This window comes from Sapajus apella, unplaced genomic scaffold (assembly GCF_009761245.1).
Source record: "Sapajus apella isolate SASKATOON/1434 unplaced genomic scaffold, GSC_monkey_1.0 scaffold1, whole genome shotgun sequence".
NCBI lineage: Eukaryota > Metazoa > Chordata > Mammalia > Primates > Cebidae > Sapajus > Sapajus apella.
In genome coordinates, this window is record NW_022436941.1 from 35,892,490 (window position 1) to 35,910,606 (window position 18,117).

The following is an 18,117-nucleotide window of genomic DNA, read 5'->3' on the forward strand; positions in this document are numbered from 1 at the left end:
CTTTTTCCCCCCCCCCCCTTCTTTCTTTCTGTTATTGAGCCAATCTCCTTCTGTCTCCCAGTGCAGTGGCCCAATCTTGGCTCACTATAACCTCCACCTCCCGGAGTCAAGCAATTCTCGTACTTCAGCCTCCTGAGTAGCTGAGGTTACAGGCAGGCGTCATCAAGGCCTGCTGATTTTTGTATTTTTAGTAGAGACAGGATTTAGCCATGTTGGCCAGGCTAGTCTTGAACTCCTGGCCTGAAGTGATCCACCCGCCTTGACCTCCCAAAGTGCTAGAATTATAGGCATGAGCCACTGTGCTTGGCCTTTATTTTCATATTTTCTAAATATAACAGCTAAGGTTTCAATTATTGCGTACTAAATTACTTTCTCAATTTACCTGAAGGCTTGAAGATGCAACTTCAGAGAATGCACATTTTCAGAGATCAAATATTTAAGAGTTATATAAAATATATAAAATTCGAAAATATCTCAAAGGGAATTTCATTACCGGTAGGAAGAGAGAAAGCTTCCCTGAAGGGACTTCTTGGTAGACTACAACTTTATCCTACATAATTTACAACAAATATACTTTTAAAACACTGTTGCAAGCAAAGAAAACATCCAAAGAAAAATACAAATAAAAAAAAAAAGTGAGGTAAAAACTGATCCATACAAACTAGTACACAGAAAATCAGGTTGTACTCAGGAGAAATGGTAATGTCAGATTGGAAACAGAGAAACTAATTCTGATATTTTTTCACAAAGCATAGAGAAAAGCTGACCCTGAAATTACCCCATGGGAAATTTCACTGAGGAGAGTTCAAATGAGTTCAGGTTGGTGGCTTTCCCTGGATTCTAGAAAAAGAAAGCCCAAATTTTCTCAGGAACAGTGTCACTACAGTTTGGTTTCTTAAAGATGGAATAGAGAGACAACCAAAGTCAAAACTGTGGCTATGATGAAAAGACTAATGAAAGAATATCCCTCTAACAAAACTAATAAAAAGAGGAAGAGAAATTGCAGCACTGGAAATTGACTGGAGGACTTACTAAAGATACATCATTGGATTAAAAAATTAATGAGAGTGTCATGAAAACCTCAATGCAAATAAAAAATAAAATATAAAAATTAAATTGACAAATTATCTTGAAATAGATAAGACTAATTGAGGAATAAAGAGAAATGTAAATTATCTTGAAATGCTATATAAATTGAACCTGTGATTAACAACATCTTGCAAAGAAGACACCAGGCCCAGATGGTTTTACAGGTGACTTCATGCAAACTTCAAGTAATTTATAATTACAACATTAAGCAAACTCATACACAAAATAGAATAAAGAGAAAAGAAAAAGCACTCTTTTAATAAGTCTTGTCCTGTATTAACTTGATAGCAAAACAAAGTTAGTACCTTGAAGAGATACAAAAGAAATAAAAAATATTAGTAGCAACATGTTGTTATAATGTGTTTTAAGAAGATATCCTAGAAATTCAATGAAGGTTTCACATTATAAAATACATAAATCTATCTCAGTTCACTAATATATTATAAAATAAAAATCTATATTATCATTTCAAAATGTATAGAAAAAGCACATGATAAAACTTATGACCCATTCAACCTATAATCCCCTAGCAAATCAGAGATATGAAGAAACTTCTACAAACTCCTAAACTCTATTAAAAATGTTTAGCAAATAGATTTACCTCCCTAAAACATTAGAAGCATTTTCTCTACATCAGGAGCAAAACAAAGAACATTATTATAACAGGTTCTATATAAAAATGCACCAAGAATCCAACTCAGTGCAGGAAAAATGGAATTTTGAGAGGAAAAAAAAAAACACTTATTAATGAATCATATGAATATTTATATTAAAGCCCCTAAAGACTATTTATAATTATTAGAAGTTATAATTATTAGAGTTAGTTAATTTAGTAAGGTTGTAGATATCAGCATAAATGGTGAATTGCATTTCTATTTATTAGCAAAAAGTTATAAAACATTTTAAAAAACAATATATAATAAGAATGACAAAACTATAAGGCATAAAAGTATATAGATATAAAAGGTAGGCAAGAATTTCAAGGTCAAAACCTGAAACATTTTGAAATATATAAAATACGTATATAAATTAAGCAATATACCATTTCAAGGACAGATGTATTCAATGTTACAAAGATTGAGCTATTGAATTAATACATTTTCAGCTAAACCAAGTAAGTTTATTTTTTAAAGTAATTAAAAATAATGGTGCTCAAATAATTGTGCATCTGAAAGAAACAAAAAATTGAAATGTAATCCATATATGAACCATCAACAAAAATTAATTCAATACAAACTAAATGTTTCAATGTGAAAAACAAAATATTTAACCTTTTCTAGAAATACAAGAGGACATTTTTTATGTCTTAATGTTAGGAAAGGATTAATTTTATTAAAAAATAAAAATGAACTATAAATAAAGATTATTAACTAAATATAAGATTTATGTTCATCAATAGACATCATAAAAAAGTTAAAAGGCAAGCTAGAGATTTATGGAAGAACTGAAATATTTGTACCCAGAATATATATGGGATTGTTGGGAGCATAAAAATAGCTTTAACAGTACTTATAATATTGGAGCTCACACGGTGCATAAATTCACCAGCCTTTATTTTATAATTAAGCATGTGTATGCATTTCTTCATGTATTAGTCACATCTTGTTTCATGTATCAATTTCACTCTAATTATCATTTTAGTTATCCCACAAGAACCTTTTCTTACAGATTTTGGTATTTCCCACAATGCTATGGAATTTACACAAAGCAAGAACAAAAACTGTGGAAAGTTACATAATTAAGTGATAATGATTTTGAATTTCTAGGAGAGTTTGATATAATAGGTAAAATGTATGCAAACTTTATTTCATCAATCCTTTTTTTCTCTCATCCATTCAATTTTTCATACTGATTTTGCATCTTAAGCTCATATACTGAGTTCCTGTTTACTTTTCAGTATGCTGTATTCAGCCAGTGTCCAATCCTGCTGATGTCTCTGGACTAATAGATACAACATTTGGCACATGGACATCCACACTGCCAGCACCAGCAGCTTGCACAATCTGTGCTTGGAAATTTACATTGATCATAATTACTGCTCCACCTGTATTAAATAAAGCTCTTCTATCTTTAGGAACAAAAGTGGCTTCCCCAAGTATCCGTGATAGCACAGTAAGTACATGTCAAGAAATGTGAACAGTAAATAATTTTTCATCATTAACAGCGTAGTGACATCAATTTATTGATTTTTAAAGATATATAAAATATATGCCAATTAGTGTAGGTTTTTTATGTGTTTATCAAAATGCTGTTTATCTTGGGTCGGTCTAGAAAGGGATGTTTGTAGTAATCTCCTAAATTATTTCTAGGATACATATTCAGTCAAGCAATAGTACTATGCAAAATATATACAAAATCTGCTGGTTTGTCCCTGAGTGTGTTTCTTAATTAGAGAAAGGAAATAAGCAGGAACTACTGTAGCAGTTTTGTTTTTCTGATGAGATTCAAAGGTAACTTATTAGAAATATTTATATCATGGCAAATGTCTTATTGATTTATTTGTCAGTATTATTAATCACAAGTTATATTCTAAAATCTCAATTGTCTCTCAGATGGAACTCAGTGCATCTTTTCTCATTAAAAAATCAGCATGTTGATTAGATTATACTTATTTTTAGAACATCAAAGATTTAGAATTCATGGTTATATTATGCTTATATTTCTTCTGTCTTATCTATATTTTCTGGCTTTAAAGTAGGCCAGACAATAGCCTGATAATATGGAGACTGTAAGAATATAAAACTAAAAAACTAAACAAAATAATAATATGTAATGGAAGATATAAAACAATAAATAGTTTTAAGATATAATAACAGAAAATGATAAGGCAGTTTGAAGACTGTGTTTCAAGTCCACTCTTCTCCATGTGTTCTAGAAGGTGACATATAAGGGTGTTTTTTGTCTCTTTCCTCTTCCTGGAGCCATCTTCCTTATTCCACTATTTCCTGCTCCTCTTGACCTATATAATATGAACTGTATGAATATTTCAAGTCGGTATAAATATCTCTTCCTCTGTGATCACTTTGATGAACACAACTCTCATCAACAATTCATAATAATAGGTTTATGGCATTTGCAGCAACCTGGATGGGATTGGAGACTATTATTCAAAGTGAAGTAACTCAGGAATGGAAATCCAAATATTCCATTTTCTCACTCATAAGTTGGAGGAAAGCTATGAGGATGCCAAGATAAGAATGATACAATGGACTTTGGGGACTCATGGGGAAAATATAGGACATGTGTGAAGGATACAAGACTTCAGATTGGTTTCAGTGTATATAGCTCTGGTGATGGGTGCACCAAAATCTCACAAATCATCACTAAAGAACTAACTCAGGTAACCAAATACCACCTGTTCTCCCAAAGCCTAAGGAAATAAAAAAAGGTTTTAAAATTCATTATAGGTTTAGTGCCCTCTTTTTGGTTCCCACAACACTCCGCATTTACCACTACCTACACTATCATTATATCGATCAGATTGAAATTACACTGTAATGCCTGAATTCCCAGTTAAGTGGTAAGTTTCCTTAAAATAAAGAAGAGCTCGTTCATTATCTTTTCTATAGGGATCCCCTCAATAACTGACACATAATGGACACTCAATAAATTGTAATTGAATAGGATTTTTCAAAGTCATATATAAAGGTACAAGTCCTTTCTATTCTACTTGGCATGAGTTTATTGTTTAAAAGTAAGCAGTAGATTTTGTTGATGGTCTTATCTTAACAATGCTTTGGAAGGAGAAGAAATATTCTTCATATGGGAGTTACATATCTTGAAAAAGTATTCAAAGTCAAAATAAATTAAGACACACACAATAATTAAGGGATATTATTAAAATCTTTGTTCATATCAAGGAACTTATTCCCAATCTTTCACAAAAATGAACAGATGCATCCATTATTTATATAATTAAATAGAAGTCATACAAAATTTATCTGGTTTCACCAATATTAGAAAAAGGAATTAGGGACCGAATTTTCTTTTAAGAAAGTAACTTCAAGGACCCACAGGGGCATCTGTGTCAGGAGTAAATCGAAACACAGAAGTCAAGAGACTGAGTATTGCTGAGCTTGTCTATCCTCGTAACTGTCTATGGCTTTGATCTCAATCTCCCTTCCTCATAAGAGAAACAACCAACATCATTCACATACAATAATTCTTAATATCATACAGACTCACCATCTTTCACATAAATATATTTTAAAAACTTCATCTCTATTCGCTAGAACAATTCACAAATTAAGGTGCGGAATTCTAGAGGAATTATTGGTGAGGCTTCAACAAGTAGTTTTATGGAGACTTGTGGCCACTTGATCTTTTAAAAATGAAATTATCAACATCTCACAATTTCCTCCCTTGCTATTTCCTCAGAATTAGCTGAATAATATGTTACGTTCTAGCTGCCTATTGTATCGTAAGGAATAATATTGATGAAGTTTTAGTGCTATATGATTGAATCACTGTAAGTTCAGGTTTCAGTGTATTTGCTTTTCATAGCCAAAAATTCATGGACTTGGATATTGAAATATTCTGTAGGCAGGTATCACAAATTTTCATAGTTGTAAGACACTTTTACGTAGCTACAATAATAAAATATGTCATTAAAATTTAGGTCCTAATATATTATTTTTCTTCATACAATGAGGTATAAAGTTTACAATTGCATTTATTGCCTTTCAGTTTCAAACCCCTACTGATAAAAAGCAATCAAGCAAACAGAGCAGGTAGCACTGGCATTATATACATTATTAGTCTATTTTTCAGAAAGGCACTTTATTTCCAGGAGCAGGAAATGCTGCAGAGCTACTTAGTTTGGCCAAGAATACAGGCTTACATGCATGTTAAATTTTCTAAAGATTAGATGTTTTTTAAAGCAATTCTTGTTTGTTTGTTCAGATGAAAACACTTATAGTTGCTACTAACAGTAAATTATCAATTAAAAGAAAACAGTTCAGTCAGACAATGGGAATCACTTATTTACCATATTGCTACTTTTAACACCCTTATCCACAGGTTCAGCAATGTCTTTCATTCTGAGAAAAAATATCCACAAATACATCATACAATTTCCACGATATACAAACAACATTATGATATGTAGACATCCACTGTACAGAGAAAAAAGGAAGTTTAGTTTACTCCAGTCAGGCTCAGAAGATTTGAATGGAGAATATAATATTTGCCTCAAAGGAATTGTAAACAATTTACTGAGGAAAATGGTAATTAATGATGTTGAACTCAAGCCAATACCTTAAATTATCCAGATGAAAAATGTTATGAACTCGTCATTGTCTCCATGGTTAGCCTGACTTTACCTCACTATATACAACAGATTTGCACATTCTAAGCCATTTTTTTTCCAGTGCTAGACCTAAATTACACATGTAAACTTTGTATTTGGCCATGAACTTCTCATTTATGCAGAAACAACTTTGCAGTTATTTGTTACACAAACCTATTGAGAGCACACTAGCCTGTTGGCTTGTGTGAACATTTGCTGAACAGCTGCTCTGGCTTTAAATTTTGGATTTTCCAAGAACTGTTTGAAATACCAACAGAAAAGTGTAGATGGTACAAAAAAGAATGACTACTTGAATAACATTATTTCTTGAAATTGATGTTTTTTAAATTATACATTAAGATAATGGTCAATCAATCTAGATCACAAAATGAAAGATATCTAGAAACATTTCACTTTATAAACTTACAATGGTACAAAAAGATGTATGTGTGTGTAAAAATTGTTAAGTCATAACAATTTTAAACAAAAGGATTACAATGATTTAATTAAAAGTCTCTATATTAGTAGGATTATTCTGAAGGGCACAAGTGTGAAAATATTATTTATACCAAAAGATGTTGGCTTTTTTTGAACCATGAAGAGGTGTACAACCTAAAACTTCCTTTAGTAGGATCAGTTTAAAAGTAGTGTTTGTTTAAAGAAAATAGGGTATTATACTTCCATACAATGTAAAACTGCCCAGCCAATAGAAGTAGTATTGTGGGTACACTTTAATTAGCATAAAACATTTCCATGTTTACTTGCTTATAAATGAAAATGCAAAGCATTAAATAAGTTAAAATACAAAGAAGTATTTTTAATGTGATACAATTTATATAATGGCACTAAAGCACTGTGTGTGTGTGTGTGTGTGTGTGTGTGTGTGTGTGTGTGTGTGTGTTGAAGATATTTTAATCAGGTCTTTGAAGTAACAAACTAGCCTTCATGTTTATTACAAAATTATTTTCTTGTTTATGTTTTATGTTGGTGGCTGTAGTCTGGTTGCTGTAGCTGTATATTTCTTTTCTTTTATTGCTTTTTACCAAGTAACAAATATCACCACTATAGTACCTTCAAACTACACTTATTTATCTTCTCACAGCTATAGGTCAGAAATGTGTTCATATGTGGCTCAAGGTCGTTCAAACGTGTTCTCTGCTTAGGTCAGGTCCTGTCCAGTTTAGGTTCTTATTGGAAGCTCAGCAAAAGAATCTGCTTCCGAGTTCACGCAGGTTTTGGTAGAATTTAGTTCCTTACAGTTTTAGGGCTGAAGGCCCCTTTTTCTTGCTGGCTTTCAGCCAGGACCACTCTCATCTCCAAGAGGCTGCTCTCAGCATCTTGCTCTGTGGCCTCTTCTACCCCAGCAGTAGGAACCTTCCTTACACTGAATTTCTTTCACAATTTGAATCTCTCTTTTATTCTTCTACCAGGTCAGAATAAGAAAAAAAAAATCTCTCAACTTTTGAAAATCTTAATCCAATATGATTAGGTCAGGTCTTTCTAGATAGCTTCCCTATCTTAAAGTCAATTGATTAGAAACCATTTTGTCTTCAAATTCCCTTTGCCTTTTACAGCACCATAACATATTTATCAGTGTAACCTCAGGAGTAAAGGTTTTGGGAGCCATCTTCAAATTCTGCATAGCAAGAGTTCTATTGATTTCTATTCAATTTTCCTCTCATTCCAGGACTCTGGACCTAACTTGAAAAAGAAGTTGCTATATGAGATATTATTTTCTAGTTGAATAAGGAAAAGAGCAAGATAACAGGCAGAAAATACATAATACTTCAACACTATTATGTACAGAGAAGGTGAACATAATGTCCATCTATGCACCATTGGCCAAAGCAAATCTCATGGATAAACAAAATGTCAATGAGGCAACCATGTATACTCACCCACAGGAGAAGCTGCCAGTGACATGACAACTTGACTTTCACAGGAAAGAACGGGAGAGTAATACTTGGGAACAATATTTCAATCTATGGACACAGGGAGAGAGATGTAAACATGTGACTACCAGAAAGGTACAGAGATTAGATCTGGATAGAGTAAACATGATTTTTGTTTATTTATTAATTGTTGCTATATTCTTTATATTTTTCTAAATTATGTCTTTTTTTATAATTAAAAAATAAAAATATTAGTTTGGTAGAATATAAACTATGAGCCATGTGTTAGAGATTTTTCAAATCTGCTTTACAGACAAGGAAAATAAATCAAAGAGAAGTTGTGTCTTTTTAATTATAAGTAGTACTTATGTGTGCTTAATTTTATTTCCAATCATTTATCCCTGGTAAGAATTATTATATTTAATAAAATCTTTATGGCCAGAATTGGAAACTTGTTTTTTTATACAAGTTAAAAATAACATCTAATAATTAATAGCATCTAATATTTATAGGCATTTGCTACATGCCGGAGACATTTCCCTGAGTATTGCTAGATCTAAGTAAAAAATTTTATTCTCTTATGCAATTATTTTACATCACTCTTAAAATATATGATGATATCCTGTCCAGTATTAAATGACTCAAGTACTCAAATATAAACAATATTTTTCTTTGTACTTCAATTGCAGTATAAATAAAAATTAGCAATAATATCAAAATACAAGCATGCAAGTATTTGTAAGAAACAAGGAAAATGTCTGTTATAGTATTAACAGAGATGCGTACATACTGATCATACATGGTGACATGGATGCTGTACCCCCTACTTCACAACTATTTTTAACCTACACTGAGCCACTCATCTGACGCATTGGCAAGAAACTCACATTAGGTTATGCTCTGGGAATGCCTTTCCGCCCTTCTGGTGCTAAAGACCTATGATTCTTATGTAGTCCAAAATACAAGAGACATCTCTGTGGTCTTTTAGGTTAGAGAGCTCACTAATTTTGTACACAAGCTTGTATGTGAGTTGTTGTTGTTCATGAAGAGGAGGAGAAGGAGGAATTTGCTTGAGGCATATTGTCAATTTAATTCTCAAATGAGGTATGGCAGTTTTTAAATGCGTAAGTTTATCCTCGCTAACTTCTGCCTAAAACTAGATTGGCACAGAGTTTAAACTGAGGAGTGAGCTGAGTAAATTGACAGACGTGTGTGTGTGTGTGTGTGTGTGTGTGTGTGTGTGTGTGTGTGTGTGTTGGGGGTGGGTATAAGAGAGAAACAGAGAGAGAGGGAAAAACTAAGTAAGGAGCCAAATGTATCAGGTATTCAGAGAGGCAAATTTTTTATGAAATGTTTCTGGAAATAGAAGTGGTCAGATGGCCAGTGCTGATGAAATTCCTCCTTACCACATCACTTTGGACCTGTCAGGATGGTCCACCTCGCCTCAGTTTCCTTCCTTATCCTCAATCCCACACCTATGTCAAATTTTAGCAACTTTATATTGTGGAAAATATCAAGGTTCCAGTTTTGATTCTAAATTCCCTTTCTGTGGTGGAGGTAACAGTTCTAATTGTGTTTATCATCTCTGTCAAGATTCATTCATTGAAATAATAACAAAGTGTACATTTATGAAGTTAATATGGAATAAACATTTATGAAGTTAACATGGAATACATAGTGCCATTTTTCTACACCTGTGTAACATTAAGCCTCTTCTCAGCTGCCCTTAGAAAATTTTATGAATGTAAATCCACAGAATGTATTGATATGATAGGTGATTTTCCTTCACCTGTTTACTTCAAATAGTTGAAAGGACTAAGAGAGATTCATGTCTTGGAAATGTATAGGTTTAATTTCTAAAAAAAAAAAAAATGTTATTATTTATTTTAATTTATTCAGAATTTTTTAAAACTAAAAATGTTTCAAACACATATTAAAATAACATCATTCTTCCATTTATACTTTTTGTTCTTTGGGGAGCAATTACTATATGATGGAAAGCCATGAGAGCATCTGGCTTCTTGGCAAGTCCCAAATACAACTGGCAACCCAGAGATACTGAATGGCTGTCAGATGGTTCAGATGCTATGGATGAGCTTTCTGTCTTAACTCATTCACAACTGCTCCCATTCTTCACATTGAATGTACTCAATTTTCTACATAAAATAAACCCAGCATTTATACACATCCACATTATTTTCTTCTTTATAATAATATAATTAATTATACTTGCCTATAATCTATTTTCATATTTTAAAATATTTTGGAAGTATAGTGTCTTTCTGAGTAACCATATTTTATTATATACTCATAGTAGTGACGTCTATAGGCAAGCTTCTAATCTTCATGGTGCATATTCTCTGCAATGATTAATGCCTTTGTTTGCTTTGAATAAGAGTTTAATTATTTTAGGACAACACTTTCCAAATAATGCTATATCTTCTATTTCTCTAAGGACTATGGATTATGGGTTTTTTTTTTCTAATGAATAATTTAGACTCCAAATCCCCGGATCAAGATGATCTTGACCTTCCTGCATGTATGCCATGTGGAAATCACCACAGGAACAGACTGCTCAACCAAAGGCAAACAAACAGAGCTGGAGTGTTGCCTCATCATAAATCTGAACTTGCAGTCAGTGGGTAACTGCCAAGTCATAGTGAGTATTCAGACGGCATGCCCGGCAAGCAGCTGAGATGAGAAGATGGCATACTCTAAATATTATTTAAAGTTTTAATCAATTTCCAACCATAATATTCAAAAGTGCTTTAAAATAAAGCGCCTCATGCAAAAATTATAATTGTAAAACACATTATTGAAATTTATGACAAAATTAAAACACTATTCCTGTTTTATTTTGCCATGAAGATTTTAAAATCCTAGTACATAGCCTTCTTTGTACTAAATTTATTATTTTTCTATACCACTCCTTATCAGTTTTCTTCAGAAACTATCTCTGTGATATTAGGCTTTTTTTCTATTAAACATGATAGTGTAGTGAATCTTTAAGCGTTTATCTTCTCTTATTCTTTATCTGGGGTTAGGATTGACCATCAGAAGTGACTCAGCTTGTATTGTAATCATTGTGTAATTTACTTTTAGTTTTGAAAAAGATTTGTGTAAAGGTTTCAATCTTACTAAATAAAACAAACACTTTTCTGTACCAGTTTATATCTGGGACCAAAAATTCAGATTTGTCAACATAAACCAATATTTGAATGTGTACTAAACTATCCAGATAGATGGATGAATCTACTTCCCTGAATGGAGACATCAAAAATTACGTAGTCATCAGATTAGTTAGCTGACTGCTTCTCAATTTTAGTGGAATATCACATGCATGGTAATTGGTTTAATTTTGAAGCATCTTTCTGTATTGTGGCTATGTAATTCATGAGGTTGTGGATTTTGTTTGCTTTTGTTCAGTTTTGTTTTTTTTTTTTTTTTTTTTTTTTTTTTTTGAGACAGAGTTTCACTCTTGTTACCCAGGCTGGAGTGCAATGGTGTGATCTCGGCTCACCGCAACCTCCGCATCCTGGGTTCAGGCAATTCTCCTGCCTCAGCCTCCTGAGTAGCTGGGATTACAGGCATGTGCCACCATGCCCAGCTGATTTTTTGTATTTTTAGTAGAGACGGGGTTTCACCATGTTGACCAGGATGGTCTCGATCTCTTGACCTCGTGATCCACCCACCTCGGCCTCCCAAAGTACTGGGATTACAGGCGTGAGCCACCGCGCCTGGCCCTTGTTCAGTTTTATCTTCAGTGAAGACAATAGCGCCAGACACACAGGTACTCAGTAAACAACATCTACAAAATGAAGTCTTGTTAGATTAATGCTAGTTGATAATTTTCTGGAAATTTTAAAAATCCAGGATAAAACTTGTTTGGTAGTTTATAGTGAGGAGCCACTGTGTGCCATGACTGAAATTTTAAGTTGGAGTTGAAGATAGCCTGAGGACAAAGTGTTAGCCTGAGTTAGAAAGTGGAATTAACAAAAAAGTACTGGCATCATACCAAGTACAGGACATGGAAGGATTATATCATTGTAATCTTAGCAACTTAGGGTTATCACTTCTCTCTTGCTAAGAAATGATCAGCTATCATAGGTGAAGAAATCTCTACTAGACACATTGTCCTTCTATCCAGTGTTGAGCAAAGGGAGGTATCACGTGAGTGGTACGTGAGATAATAGTATGGATGACAATCTCAATGCAGATGCTGTGGCTTAGAATTTAATTTCTTATTGAGTAAAAAAAAAAATCCTATAAAAAGAGAAATAATTCCTTATAGAGCCAGTCTTATCTCCACTCAATAAAGGTGATGCAGGCTTCTAAGTGATCTAGGGACCAAGGATTTCTTGCATTTACCTCCATGGTATCTACCTTGGCAAGAGAGTTATTAGGCAAGACAACTGTGTATTCTACTTGTTTAAGGAGAGGCATGTTTTGAAGGTTACATCGATCAAGTTCCTTTCAGAAAAAGTCTGAAAGCAGCTAAAAGCCATGCGGTTGCAAAAACAAAGGAAAGGCTTTGAATCAGAACTTAGAAACGTGGAGAAAGCATATCTCGGAACTAGTACCCACATTTCCAAGAAAAGGCCAGTGGTCAGTTGCTTTTGGTGCCCCGGGAACTTAGCAGTGGATAACTACAGTGTGGAGACTTTAGTTCTCTGAGAAGAGAATGCAAAAGCTGCCAACTGGAAACAAGGAGACAGCACAAAGGAAGTAAGTCTCATCTTTACCCTCCTGACTATGTGTCAGCCTCCAGCACCCGCTGTTGAAATAACCTAAGAGGAAGCCAGCTGGTTCAGAGAAAATGAGATTACAGAGTTCCAGCAACAACACAACAGCACCACAGAACAGAGTGCTGAATGAATTTAGAACTTCGAGACCACAGTTTAATAATTGGCACAAGAACAGTGATTTCAGTAAAAAAGGAGGAATTCTGCTTTTGGCTACAGTTCTCAGAAAAATCTGACAAAGTAAAATTATCTAAGATGAGGGAAAACCAAAACATTTGTTTGCCACATTGACAAATTCTCTGGAACTTAAACAATTCTGAAAGAATAGGCATGAAGGAGCTGAAGGGAAAAATCACTTAGGTCACATATATGTTATTCAAAACAACCATATGGCTAAAAGACTAGTGAGAGCAATGAGGAGACATTTAAATCAATATTGCCTCTATCTGCCTGTATCTACTGATGAGGAGAAGTAAACACATACACACAAACAAAACTACATAAGGTGTGGAAATAAAGATATAACCTCGTCCCTATTGATAAAATTTAAGTGGATCTCCTCCCCTCAATTCATTTTGTTCAGATAAGCAATCAAAAGAGAATCAGCACAGAATATTTACCAAAAATGGAAGAAAGAAACCAGAAAGCAAACGTTATTAAAGGTACAATCGTGCCCAGGTGGTGGCATCACCTATAGTCCCAATTACGCAGAAGACTGAGGTGTTCGAGGCTGCAGTGCCCTATGTTCATGACCGTGAAGAGCTACTGCACTGCAGCCTGAACAACAGAGCAAGACCTTGCCTCTAGGAAAGAAAAAAAAATGATTAATTTTCTTTCAATAAAATGAAACTATATAGCAATATAATTTATAAATTATATAACTAAATTATACCGGTAATAAGAACACTATCAGATAAAAGAACTCAACATTTAGGAGAAAAGGAAAAACAAAAAATTCAATTTTTTAAAAAACAAAGGTACTTATGAAGGACCAGACAAAAACCAAAACTGATGAAAATAAGTAAGAAATCAAGATGATAAATTACCGAAATGAGAAAAGGAAGCAAAATAAAATGGAAACACATAAAGTATTTGTAAGTATGAAAGAAAAAAAATAAGACTTTTTTTTTGAGACAAAATCTCACGTTGTCACCCAGGCTGGAGTGCAGTGGTGCCATCTCAGCTCACCACAACCTTCACCTCCCAGGTTCAAGCTATTCTCTTGCCTCAGCCACTTGAGTAGCTGGGATTACAGCTACTCGTTTACAGGTTTTTGTATTTGGGATTACAGGTGCCCACCACCACACCTGGCTAATTTTTATACTTTTTAGTGCAGATGGGGTTTCATCATGTTGACTAGGCTGGTTTCAAACTCCTGACCTCCGGTGATCCACCCCCCCTTGCCCCTAACGTGCTAGGATTATAGGCATGAACCACCGCACCAGGCCAAAATGAGACTCTTATATGCAATCAACAATCAAAGAGCCACGCAGTAGTTTTTCCCAAAGAAGAAAATTAAAATAATTAAACAGAAGTTTATACATCTAAATCAAGTAAATATTTCCAGAAAGAAAAGAATGATTTGGGTTTACAGATTAAAAGGACATATTGTGGCCTAGGCAGATTTGATTCATGTGGACTATACTAGCATGCCATCTCATAAAATCGCTCAACTTCAAAGTCTACTTCTTTGATTAAAAAGGGAAGACAATCAAGTTATATCTGGAGAAAACAATCAGACTGGCTTACATTACTTTTCAGTAGCATTTAATGCTAGAAGATAGTGGATATCCAAACCATCTGTAGTTCTATCATGCCAACAAATATTTTTGTACAGAAGAGAAATTAGAAATGATTATTACTATAAAATCTTCTTAATGTATTTAAATAATAAATTAAAACCATTATCTCTAAATAATTGAAGATAAATATGTATTTAATTTTATTCCAAAATGAAAGTGAAAAATTTGAATAAAAAGTATACCCATTTTCACAATGTAAAATTTAATATTTAAGTAAGTTGGAAGAGGAAACGGGAGAAAGATTAAGTTAGTACACTGATTTATCTCTTAACATGAGCGTTGAAGACACATTGATAAATCAAGTAAATGAGCTTTAAATTATTTAACAATAAAAATATATCTTTTAGAATAACATAATCACCTTAAATTGAATGAAGAAGCAGGAGGGAAAATTAAAAATGCTAATTTTTATTTTTTCTTCAGAAAAGATGGAATAGCTGCTGTGAAAAGCAATATAGTATTCTGATAGACAAAGTTATGATCACAGAGGTAAATAGATAATAGCACTTAAAACTGCTATGGAACAAAAATGTGACACGGTCGAAAGAAAGCGCTTTACTTTAATCCTCATTTTTAAAATAAACAAACCAAAAAACGAGGAAAAAAGAAAAAAAATTCAAAATGTATTATCGTATTTCTAGTTTGCTGACAAATACTCCAAGGCATACAAGGTTAAGTAAGCTGTACAAAGTCACATAGTCAATGGAGCCAAATAGGTGGCAAATAAGCAGTATGTGAACAGACATTCTTCCTATAAACGGTAGAGTTTATATTTTTAGTTTAAATATTGAATTGTGTAAATTTAATTCTTGTCTGTGTTCAACTTTTAGCTTTTTATTAAATATAAACATTTTAATATACTTGAAATATTTTGCCCCTTCTCTCTCTACTTAATGGATATAATCTTCCTAATGCAATTACTCTGTATTTTAAAATTTCTTGTATACTTCGGATATAAAACACATTTTAACAAAGTAATCTTGTAATGTTTGAAATTATGGAAATGATACTATACAAAATTGAATTTCATCTCAATTTGAAATTGATCTTTACAATAAAAATGTTATTGGTAAAAACCAAAAATGTAGTGATACAGGGCATTCATAATCAAAATCAATATTTTTAACCAATAAGCTACACTGTCTTTCACAATGCAAAGCCCCTTACTGGGCTTTGAATGGCACATCTATAAGTAATTAACTTAGAAAAAATAAATAAGTGGAATGATAGGCTAAGTTTTATGACGTAGATGCAAACAAACAAAAAAGCCAGAGAGCATGATCTTAATGCCAGAAAAGATTAAATTTAGAAAAAAAAATTATTAAACATAATACAGGATCACACATTAATGTTGTGTAATTAATTTAGCAGATTACTTCATTTTGGAAAATGTATTTCCCAGTTTTAAATATGGCTGCTATTAAAACTTTAATTATATAAATGTATGATTAAATGCATTATTTTTATTATGAAGATCAAGTACTTGCCTACCAGAGTAGGCCTTGAGGCCTCTTAGGAATGTTTGCAAGTATTCTCCAGTTATCTTTGTGGACTAGGATGGCTCACTCTTTTAGCTTGTGAAGTACCCTTGTCTAGCTGGGAGGCTGAGGACCAGCTAGTGTCGGGTGTTGCCCCTAATGTCTCCAGGAATGAGTTTGGGAAATAGCCTGGGCTTAGGGAAGAATTTTATATTTTCAAATTGTCACCTACTCACTAAAATTTTTCTGTAACCCTAAAATCAATACCCACTATGCATTCACAGACATGCACAGATTGGCAAAACATTTGAGCCATCAGATGTATACTTCTTTATCTAAAGTCCGAAATGATGATGCTCTGCTTTATTGTTTCAATTCTCACACCATAAACAAGTATTCCTTTTGTGGTCTACATAGTGCCATGTTTTTCACATTTCTGTGCTTTTTGTTGGTAAGTCTAGTGTTTAAAATGGTCCCAAAACATTGTGTTGAAGTGCTGTCTAGTATTCCCAAAACCATGTGCTTTATGAAGAAAATGCATGTGTTAGATATCATTAGGGTACAGGGTCTAGTATTATTGGCTGTGAGTTCAGTGTTAATGAATCAACAATGTATATCAAACAGTGCCTTCTAAAACAGAAACATGCATATAATAATGTTATGTATTAATTCATTGAGAAAATGTTGTGACCAGAGGCTCTCAGGAACTTAACCCTATATACCCCTTAAGACCAATAGTTCAGTTCAGTATTCAACAATTCAGTGTTCACAACAACTTCATAGAATGTAAGTATTACAAATATGAGAATCAACAATATTTCAATGGAATGGAATAGAGACACCAGAAATACAGTAGTGTTTTTATAACTAATTGACTTTTTGTATTTTAATTTTATTTTTAAATTGACAAATAATTATACATATTCATGAGGGATATGGTTTGTCTGTGTCCCCACCCAAATTTCATCTTGAATTGTTATTCCCATAAATCCCTATGTGTTCTGGGAGGGACCCAGTGGGAGGTAATTGAATCATAGGGGCAGTTACCCATATGCTACTGTTCTTATGATAGTGAGTTCTCATGAGATCTGATGGTTTTATAAGGGGCTTTTCCCTCTTTGCTCACCACATCTCTTTCCTGCCATCATGTGAAGAAGGACATGTTTACTTTCTCTTCTGCTATGAGTGTGAATTTCCTGGGGCCTCTCCATGGAAGACCTCAGAACAGTGAGTCAATTAAACTTCTTTCCATCATAAGTTACCCAGTTTGAGGTAGTTCTTTAAAGCAGCATGAGAAGGGATTAATACAGTAAATTGGTACCAGATATTGGGGCACTACTATAAAGTTATCTGAAAATATGGAAGCAACTTTGGAAGTGGGTAACAGGCAGAGGTTGGAACAGTTTCAAAGGCTCAGAAGAAGAGAGGAAGATGTGAGAAACTTTGGAACATCCTAGAGAATTCTTGAATGGCTCACCAAAATGCTGGTAGTGATATGTGCAAGAAAGCCTAGGCCGAGGTGGTCTTGAATGGAGATGAAGGACATGTTAGTAACTAGAATAAAGGTGACCATTTCTATATTTTAGCAAAGAGACTGGCAGCATATTGCCCCTGCCCTAGAGATCTGTGGAACTTTGAACTTGAGAATGATGTTTTAGGTTATCTGGTGGGAGAATTTCTGGACAGCAAAGTATTCAAGAGGTGCCTTGGGTGCTATTAAAAGCATTCAGTCTTATGTATCCACAAAAATAAGGGTTAGAATAGGAAGGGAAGCAGAGCAGAAAAGTTTGAAAAATTTGCAGCCTGAGAATACAATAGAAAAGAAAA